This window comes from Dreissena polymorpha, chromosome 8, assembly GCF_020536995.1.
Source record: "Dreissena polymorpha isolate Duluth1 chromosome 8, UMN_Dpol_1.0, whole genome shotgun sequence".
Taxonomy (NCBI): domain Eukaryota; kingdom Metazoa; phylum Mollusca; class Bivalvia; order Myida; family Dreissenidae; genus Dreissena; species Dreissena polymorpha.
Window position 1 is genome coordinate 107,222,089 of NC_068362.1, and position 8,360 is coordinate 107,230,448.

The 8,360-nt window shown below is 33.8% G+C and overlaps 1 long non-coding RNA gene across 1 annotated transcript; it reads left to right on the forward strand.

The window, feature by feature from the left end:
• The first annotated feature begins 4,720 nt into the window (after positions 1-4,720).
• LOC127841974 (uncharacterized) lies at positions 4,721-8,316 on the forward strand. The gene is made up of 4 exons (XR_008031446.1): positions 4,721-4,802; positions 5,194-5,261; positions 5,588-5,646; positions 5,906-8,316. It is a non-coding gene; the product is annotated as an uncharacterized LOC127841974 (long non-coding RNA).
• The last annotated feature ends 44 nt before the right edge of the window (positions 8,317-8,360 follow it).

Sequence of the window (8,360 nt, forward strand, 5' to 3'; positions counted from 1 at the left end):
TAGTATTTGTTTCTCTGATTACATTTAGGCATTTCAATGTCGGAGTTATTATATATGGTCTATTCTTGTTCATGTTTACAGATATTGTTAAAAAATCAGTTAATTTACAAAGTATAGTATGGATGTTTTCATGTTGTTTGTTATTCCATTATGTTCTTAAGCAGGTGTACAAGACATTTAACAGCAATAACGGAGGCAAAAGTCTAATTCTCTTCGACAAGCAAATCTGAATGTATGCAATATATCTGACTCGCTTCAGCAGATTGGCTGTTATACAAAACATTTGGCTGAAAACGAATGAACTGGTATTATGTTTCACAGTAATGTAATGAATCCTACATTCGTGAATAACTATCATAGTATTGAGTATTGAAGTATCGGTAGTAGTTATGTCGAAATATATCACCGTGTGATATGAGCAAGACCCGAAACGCAGAATTTAAAATCAATAGCAAAGTAAGGAAATAAAGCCATGTGTTCTATGTATGTTCTTATAATTGTGTGTAGATTGTAATTTTAGTTTCCTTGATTTGCATGTATGACCAATATGGGTTATTATTCTGACTAAGAAAATATGTTCTGCACAAGTTGTATGTAAAGCAGGTGTTATATAAATCTATGTTACATTGTTAGATTCACAACAACAAAAAACAAATTGGCAAACACATGAACATGTCTTAATAATATTCCTATGTATCGTCACTTTTGCATAAAATGATTGCCAAATTATATTAAGATTATTCTGGACAATTTCGGCTGTAACATATTACTGATTTCATTTTTATTTTAAATTTTCTTTTTTGTCTAATAATAAAACTAAATATTCGTGGATTCAATGGATCAGTAATGTATACTTCAATAGCCTGCATCACATCATCATAGTTTCACTTATCAGTTACACATGTTCTGCGTTATCCCGTTATTAATGGGTGACCAGACGTGATACATCAATTGCGTTATTTTATACGACGACTTCTTTACAACCATAAATTAATCAATTATAGTTGAGCAAGCTTTGGAATCAATAGCACGATTTCATCCTCATCATCAGCAGCAGAATCATCATCATCATCATCGTCATCATCATCATCATCATCATTATTATCATCATCATCATCATCATCACTATCATCATCATCATATTCATATTCATATTCATCATCATATTCATCATCATATTCATCATCACCATATTCCTCCTCCTCATCATCATCATCACCAACATCATCATCATCATCATCATCGTCGTCGTCGTCCTCGTCGTCGTCGTAGTCGTCGTTATCATCATCATCGTCATCAACATCATCCTCAACCTCATCATCATCACCATCACCATCATCATCATCATCCCCATCATCATCATCATCATCATTTTTTTTAACAACATCCGCGTGCGAAGATCAAACGAAACCTGGAACTTAGGTTATGCATTAAATAGTCGTAAACAAGAAAAAATTTCAGCGAGCGAATGAAAACGTGAAGAAAACTTTACAATTATTTTGGAATTCCCAGAACTACTTTTACAACATTACTCTCCGCCTATGGTTTGTGTCAGAATGTACCAGTCTTAAATTCCTACTTGGCAAGTCTCGGTTAAGAGTAAAATGTACAATAACCCATGAGAACATTCCATGTGTATGGCCAAATAATCGCATTTTTTCCATGTAATATACAAACGACATTTAACAGTGGGAATACTTTTTTATTGTGAATGTGCATTAGGATATTAGTTGGACATTAGGTTTTCTGGTGATCAAAACAGAGAGATATAACCTTCAAAATTGTATATTGTCGATGACAAACACTTAAATTGAAATGGAGTGAACATTTAAAAATCAGGCACATGTCTTAATATTGACATTTTGCGATAATATCACTTAAATGCAATAAATCAATGGTTTAATTAAAAACTTATGTCTTTGAAGCGGTATGGGATCACTAAACACATAGTAAAATAGTTTGCATAAGGAAATATAAGCATCAATAAATCAGGCCTCATTGCCCAAAAACAAATTTTAAGAATAGATAAATTACGACATAAATAAACAAAATAAATCGGGCAATATTTACAGAAGCTTTTTTAAGATGGTAGCTATAAATTTGGTTCCGTTTTTTATTTACATAGTCAACTTGAAGATTAAGTAGTGTTCCCTTCGGTATCATTTTCATGTAAGAGGGCATAAATATTAACCATTCAATACTTCACATCCCTTGGAGACCGCCCTACATGCATCGCATGCTCTTTTAGCCATTGGTATCAGTATGGCGGTTACTGCGCTTAATAAAACGTAAAACGGACTGAACCAAAGACCAATACTGACCCAGTACCCAATTTTAGGAATGTTGACATAAAGTAATCCGAACTTGATCTGAAATTCTACGAGTGTTGAGTTATTTAAAGTAAACCTTCAATTATTTATCTTTTAATTAAAAGCTTAAAAACATATTACCTTCGTTGCTTACCGGAGAGTACTTAGTGAAGAGAAGCAGTGGAGAATGTATAGGGCTGTGTGATGAAAGGTTCGCCTTTGGGCTGCAAATGCGTACATTTGATTTATAGAGTAGAAACAAGATGAACGTGATGGCCCTGAAATGCTTATCATACTTCAAGATACACCAATTATCAAATACACTTACATTGTTTAACCCCAACGTTCTCAGATTCAAACATGGCCGTGATATTGTAAATAAAATTATTATGAACAAGTTTGATCAATTCTGATTAATACATAGGCCTACAACATTGGCTGTATATATATATATATATATATATATATATATATATATATATATAGGCGTTGTCAAGATAAAAAGTCTGATAAAGTTTCATCAATAGCGATTCATAAATGTTTTCTTTTGCATTTCGATATAGACATACAATTGGAATCTAAAAAAATAACAATCTGTTTTAAGGTGTAATGGCTGTCTTGCTTTAGACTATTTTTTTTATATTCGAACTGGTATGAAATTTTTTTATACTAAGTCCGTCTTTTCAAGATTCATTAAGACAGATTCATAAATGCGAGTAGTAAAACTGTGTGTATTTTTTTTGATACCTAGATTATAAATGCTGTTGCCGGTGTTTCTATCACAGCCCAAAATGGCATTAAATAATGAAAACATAAACAAAACATTTAGCATAAAGAGGAAAACAACTCTGTGTCCATAGGTGTTAGATTATGTAGCATATATTCTAATTTATTACTTTATGGAGATTATACACTTTGCTACATGCACATTTCGTTCTGTATGGTTGATATTATGGGTAAATATATCATGTATGTAAAAACATATCCCAGTGATAACCTTGTTCATTCTATGCTTGGATGATCTGTTCGACACTTGAAACGAACGTTTATAGTTAAGGATACGCAGTCGCTAAGACGCTTGGAGTGTGTTTAATATTGATTTTTGTATTCGGATTATATATAAGCAATTTGAAATATAAACGAAACGTATACATGTACTTAAAAGTATATTGAATTCAATCAAATATGAAGCGATGATCAATGCAGTTATATAAGCGGTTATATAAGAAATCGTATAATTGTACGAAACCGTGTACTCATCATACATTCTATGGCGGGTAATTAAGTTTTAACAACATTAAGACAGTTAAGTCTTTTAAATCCTTTTTCTTTCATAAATGTTGTTATCTTTATACGTTTACAACTCTTGTTTGCATTTAGCAATTGACGAAATATGGAAAGAATCGCAGCATACGATGAACATTTACACACACAGTGAGATTTGACGGCAATGCCGTATCCCTTACAACAACAGAGTAGTATTGCCAGTATATCGTCGAGTTTGAACTATCAGTGGTAGTAACGTAGTTCTTATCTCAATAACGTTATTTTTTAAGTCTGTCGTTTAGTAAATCTTAACAGTAATCGTATTAAAAAATGTATTGCATTTAATACCCGACACATATCTACGCAACATAGATATACAATTCATGTTATATTTATCAATTACGGTAGTCCAATCATTTTACAGTTTGACCTTAAAGGGAACTTTTCACGCTTTGGTAAATTGACAAAATTGAAAAAAAGTTGTTTCAGATTCGCAAATTTTCGTTTAAGTTATGATATTTGTGAGGAAACAGTAATACTGAACATTTACCATGGTCTAATATAGCCATTATATGCATCTTTTGACGATTTTAAAACCTAAAAATTATAAAGCGTTGCAACGCGAAACGATTGAATAATTTGGAGAGTTCTGTTTTTGTCGTTAAATTTTGTGAAACTACGAAGATTGCTTATATAAGGTATAAAATACGTTCAGGTTGGTACACGGCGGAATAGCTCAGTAGGATAAAGCGTTTTTACTTCAGGACTCTGGCAGGACTCCAGGGGTCACTGGTTCGAAACCTGATCCGGGCAATGTTCTTTTCCTTTTTTTAATTTTATTCTTGATTTTTTACTGGAGCTTTTACGATCCAATGTTTACATTTATCGATATAAAGCATTTAATGAATAAGTTAAAAAATGCCGAAATCTGTGAAAAGGCCCCTTTAAAAAAATGCAACAGAAATTGTTTTACATTTTTTATTGATCGTATATAGTTATTAAACAAATATGAAAAATCTAGAATAATCGAAGCAGGGGAAATATGAAAATAATCGAGTTTATTTTTCCTATTATATAAATTAAAGAATTGTCCCAAATACCCCACCGTACCTAAGCTACTCGGAGGATTTTTCGGTGGTTGTTAACGATGACAACAGCGTCGATGAAGGTCGTTGGTGATTTAAATGGGATTCGTGCTTGATTTGTTTAGAAAAAACAACTTTACAGGTGAGTTTTCGTCATTTACAGGTCAAATCTCTTGTGCGACAAGTATGTTAAGCCATTTAAAGTGCAAAAATACAAATGTTACATGTTTTCGCGGTTTAAGATTGAACAACATTATTTAGTAATATTTTCTCGCTTTGAGTGGCATTCTATTTTCATACGCACAAAATATAAGTTACATTTATAAAAAAATCAATCATAATCACCACTAAACACACATTTTTGGGTTGAAACGTTGTCCGCAGGAATGCAGCTACTGCATTAAAAACTCAAGTACGGAAGCGCTTTTGTTTCATAATTTCAATTCTGACTACTCATTTACTCATTACTTAAAAGTCTATAGCTACCAATACAACATAAAATACTTATTTTTTTCCTTTCCTTTATATTTCAGTTGAATCCAGCAGGTGTGTGACAGATGTTCAGACAATTGACAAAGCATTTGGTGACCAGTCTGTTTTTGTAAGTATTTCCTGGGTTTTGAAATAAATGACAGAAAATTAGTGTATCCAATATATTTTTGCCAATCTAGTTATCTATGCAATCTAAAATACATACATGAAATTGTCATTAATGGATCATTGTTAAAGCTCATGTTAATTAAGGTTATTGGTCTTCTGTTGTCATCCTTCTTTGGGCTTTCATGTTGGACGCTTCATGAATACTTGCATCAGCCAGATTCACTCATGTTTACGGTGACCATTACCAGACATGATAACAAGCATTTTGCTTTCTAACAAAATTGCTCCCATAACAAACATTTCTATTTTTTGTATTATGTATTTCAGACAATAACATGGAAGTGATTTACCTGATGTCTTGCGGATAATGTTAGAAATCCTGACATGTGAGTATTATTGTGTCAAAAATAATGAAATTAATATAATTTATCGTTCAACAATATGAAGAAATCTACTATAACTTCTTACCACGCATGCCCTATTTTGAAACTAGAATCAGACCAACATTATACTAATAAATATGGTGCAATACAAGTGTACAGGTTCAAAGTTTATATATTATTAAAAATAAATGCAGTAATGAAAAAACAATATTCAGTAAGTGTGAAACATAAACCTAACAGTTGTCTCCTCTTTATATTACAGAATGGATATCATGATTTGCTGTATATGTCACCATGCAGTTGAAGACAACCAAGGCTCTAAACTTACGGTAAAAGGATGCAGTGGAATAAATGATGCTAGCTTGAAGAGACAGGATAATGTTCAGGCTGTTCCAGGAAATTTTGTTCACATTGCATGTCGAAAGACGTACACAAATGCTAATGTTATTGTTCGCGATACAAAAGAAAACCTTAGTCCAAACACCTGATTTGTGAGGTCTAAAGCTGATGTATTGAATTTTCAAGAACATTGTATATTTTGTGGTCATTCTGCTAAATACAATGACAGAAAACGCGGTTTGGATGTTTTTCCAGTAAGGAAATAAGAGTTTCAAAAAACTATAATAGAGTTGTGTTCAGCTAGAGGAGATGATTGGGCTGATAAGGTCCGGGGCAGGATAGAATATGTAAATGACCTACCAGCAGTTGATGCAGTTTACCACCAGTCCTGTAGCATCAATTTTAGAACATTTAAAGATATGCCAACACATTTCCGCAGTGTTACCGAACCTATGACGATAACATCACCAATACGACGCAGACCCACGAACGAAGCAGCACATCTAGCTTTTTAACAAGTGATCGCATCATTAAAAGAAAGTGACGATGAGCAAATAACAGTTACAGATTTAGTTGACCAAATTACATGACTTCTATTCACAAGGAAAGTTAGATAATGCCGAAGCCCAAAAAGTGACTCTTTTAAAAACAGCAGCTAAGTTAATTCAATATGAAGGAATGAATCAAGGATGTAAAAAGTGACAAATTAGTTTATCCAAATCCGGATGATATCGCCAATAAGCAGTTTGTGCCTGAAAGCTTATTAATCTTTTTAAGAGAAATATTTTCGGGGAAGGATTCTGATGTAAAATTGTGCTCAATAGGTAAAGCCATTATGCAAGCTTGTCGACCTAGAACTATCATAGCTCCATTACAGTTGGGGTTTGCAGTTCAGCTCCATCATCATTTTGCGTCAAGGTATCTCATTGATGTGTTGAATAGCCTTGAATTTTGTGTGTCTTACTCTGAAGTGCAGATGTTCGAGTCAAGTGCAGTTTTTACAAACAATACAAATATTGAAAACTATCATGAAGACATGTTCATTCAATATGTGGGTGACAATGTAGACCATAATCTACGGATTTTGGATGGACACAATACCTTTCATGGTATGGGTATGATTGCCTGTGTTACACCGGCAAACTTTGGTTATAAACCAGTGACAAGAAGGCGCATTACAACTGAGGATCTCTTGTCAATTGGAAGGATAAATAAACAATATTACACAGCACCATGTAATTCAAAGCCTTCACTGAAATTGTCAGAGATAACATTACAGAATAAAACTCGTTTATATGATGCTTACAACAAAATTTCATTTCTTGCGCAGATCACTTGGCCACACAGGAAACCTGGACCCGAATGGTCAGGACTTATGCAGATGATAAGTAAAGGTGAACACCCAGGTAAATCATCGGTTATCCTGCTACCTATGATTGATATGGATCCGAACGACATGTCATGCGTTTTCACAACACTTCAGTATATTTCTAGCCATGCATACAAGTACAAGCAAACCGCAGTTGTCACATTTGATCAACCATTGTATTAAACAGCAGTAACAATTGTATCTAAAGCTAATGATGGTACTTTGCTAAAGGACATGGTAGTTCGACTAGGCGGATTTCACTGCATAATGAGCTTTCTGGGATGCATTGGCCAATTCATGTCAGGCACAGGATTGAATGAATTGTTTGAAACAGTGTATGCTCCAAATACTGTGCCACACATTATGAGCGTGAAAGCAGTTGCAAGAGCTGTTCGCGGAGACTCGTTAGCCTCAACTGCCCCTATGTATTATTTTGATGCGTGAGGAAATAATTAGTACTGTAGAAAACCCTATTGATGATAATAACAACACACCAGCAACTCCAAGTAAAACAAACTGCAATAATGCAGAAAGTACATTTGAAGGAATTAGCTACACTGTGTCTCCCAGCATGCAAACAATGACTGACCTCTATGAAAAGCTTGTATCTGGTAAAATCTAGCACAAGATGTGTATGACAATGAACTTTTAGATAAGTTATTTCGATCCTGGTTGGACACAAATCTCGTCTGAAAGTGTACCCATCAGCAGCATTGTGGATCCAGTATTTGGAAACTATGAAGAAACTTCCCTAAAGCCATCCAAATGTTTGTCAAGCATTTCAAAATGGTTTACAAGTTGTGAGACAAAGTGAAAGATACTGGGCACGCTTGTCACCAGACCTTGTTATTGAGCAAGTCTTAATGAGAAGTGCAAAAACTACAGGTGGAATGACACGTGGTAAGGGTATGTCAGAAAGCCAACGTACACAATGGCTTTTATACATGCCTACATGTGTTAAAATGAACAATGCAATGCAATCTTTCTGTGAGAAAGAATTTCAGTCCAG